Raw genomic sequence first — 2,275 nt, 5'->3', positions numbered from 1 at the left:
GACATCATCACTTTGAATGGCAGCAGCTGGTTGAATATTTTTAGCGTTCCCAATACTCAAATCCTTCAAAACATTTGTCATGGAAGCCATTTGAGCTGTCAAAGCTGTTATTGCATCCACCTCCAGGACTCCCGCCACTTTTCTACTTGTTGGAGCTCTTGTGTTGGACCATTGGTAGTTGTTACTTGCAATGGTCTCCAAAATCTCAAATGCTTCATTGTAAGACTTCGACAAAATAGCACCATTGGCCGATGCATCTAACACCATTCGAGAAGCTGCATTCAAGCCATTATAAAAAGTCTCCATCTGAATACAATGTGGAATACCATGATGTGGACACTTTCGCAAAAGTTCCTTAAACCTCTCCCACGCATCACTTGTGGACTCATCTTCAAGTTGCTGAAAAGACATGATCTCACTTCTGAATTTTGCATTTCTAGTAGGAGGAAAGTATTTCCTCAGAAACTTCTCAGCAAGGTCATTCCAATTGGTCACAGAATCAGGAGGCAAAGTGTTGAGCCATGATCTAGCTCGGTCTCGTAGTGAGAATGGAAATAGCTTCAACCTTAACACCTCTTCACTTACTCCTTGGATCTTGAAAGAATCACTCACCTCCAAGAATGAACGGAGATGGAGGTGAGGATCTTCAGTTGGCATCCCGCTGAATTGCCCCACGGTTTGGAGCATTTGAAACATCACTGGCTTGAGCTCAAACTGCGGTGCTTGTATTTCAGGCCTCACAATGCCTGGATTGAGCTCATTAAACATGGGGGCTGCATACTCTCGTATAGCCCTTGCTCGATCATCTGCCAATATGATGGGATTAACAATTTGTTGAGCAATCCCCTCATCATCAAAATTCTCAGCCATGATGTCTCGGCCCTCAGCCTTTTGAACCTTTCTTCTTCTTCGGAATGTACGTTCAATCTCGGGATCAATAGGAGCAAGTTCAAAGTCCTCTTGTTGGTTCATACACTATAGATACCTGAGATTTCAAAGACAAACCAGCAAGATTAAAAGCACAAAAATTCTTAGAATGTCAATTAGTTGATAAAACAAAATTTAGAACTTAAAGTCCCCGGCAACGGCGCCAAAAACTTGTTGTGAAAATTGTATACGCAAGTGCACGCAATCGTTAACAAGTAATAAAGTGATAAATCGAGTATCGTATCCACAGGGATTAAAAATTAGAAATTGATTTATAAAACTAATTACTCACAAATTGGTTTCAACAAAAATAAAATAAAGTGATGAGAATATGTAAAAAAATTAACAAACACAAACTACGAAGAAAACAAGCTAGAATTATTAAATTGGCCTAAAAATGCAAAGTTGATATAATGGTGCTAATGAGTATTGTTGTAAATTGATAATGTCAACTAGGAATTTAAAATGTCATAATCCTTTTTCCAAAGTGTTTATGGTTTAATTCTCTAATTAATTAACATATTCCTATGCCCAATTAATTTAAGAATATCAATTTAAGTACAATTCCTTCAAGTCATACAAGGTAAATAACATATTCCTATGCCATTTACAAATCACATTTTTCCAAAGTGATATTCATGAATCATTCAAGCAATTCCACTAACCCTATTTTTTCCAAAATTAAGATTAGCTAGTACCTACTAATGGTGATCAAGCAAAAGTAAGCAATTGCACAATAAACACACTTGAATGAACAAAATCAATTCACTAAAACATAGCAACAAAATATCAAATCACAATTTAAGTCAAGAAAATAATTCTAGCAAAAAGAAAATTAACTCATAATAGATTGTGCAAAAATTACAAAATTTAAAAGAAAAGAAAGATAGAAATAAAAACCCATTTAGAGCTTGTCACAAGACTCTAAGTTTCTTCTCCAAATTGCTCTTCTTCTTCCTCTTGATTTTTGCCAATCTCAAAATTAAAAATGCTAAATTAAAACCCTAAATAAAACTATCTCTCTCTCTCTTTTCTTTTTTTTTTTTTCTTTTTCTTCTTTTTCTTCATTTTTCTTCTTTTCTTCACTGTCAGCCGCCTCCTCTTCTCTAATTCTCTTTTTTCACCCCAATTAGGGTACCAAAGTTTACCCTAATTGGAAATCCCAATCATCTCCCACTTGTCCTTCATTTTCCACATGTTTGTTGAGTCAATAGCCAAATTCTGCCACCTCAGCTCGTTTTTCTTTTCATTAAAGCCAAATTTGGACTATCTGCCAAAATAAACTTACTGGGCTGACAAATTGCTACGCGATGATTGCTATAGCAATGCCAGTCAGCAATAATCATTT

The 2,275-nt window shown here is 35.8% G+C and overlaps 1 non-coding gene across 1 annotated transcript; it reads left to right on the top strand.

The window, feature by feature from the left end:
• The first annotated feature begins 322 nt into the window (after positions 1 to 322).
• On the top strand, positions 323 to 429 carry LOC115703336 (small nucleolar RNA R71). The gene has a single exon (XR_004009109.2). It is a non-coding gene; the product is annotated as a small nucleolar RNA R71 (small nucleolar RNA).
• Positions 430 to 2,275: the final 1,846 nt, after the last annotated feature.

The sequence above is a fragment of the Cannabis sativa genome, chromosome X, assembly GCF_029168945.1.
Source record: "Cannabis sativa cultivar Pink pepper isolate KNU-18-1 chromosome X, ASM2916894v1, whole genome shotgun sequence".
NCBI classification, from domain to species: domain Eukaryota; kingdom Viridiplantae; phylum Streptophyta; class Magnoliopsida; order Rosales; family Cannabaceae; genus Cannabis; species Cannabis sativa.
The sequence above is the reverse complement of the archived record's forward strand: the minus strand, read 5'-3'. Positions and strand labels throughout refer to the sequence as shown.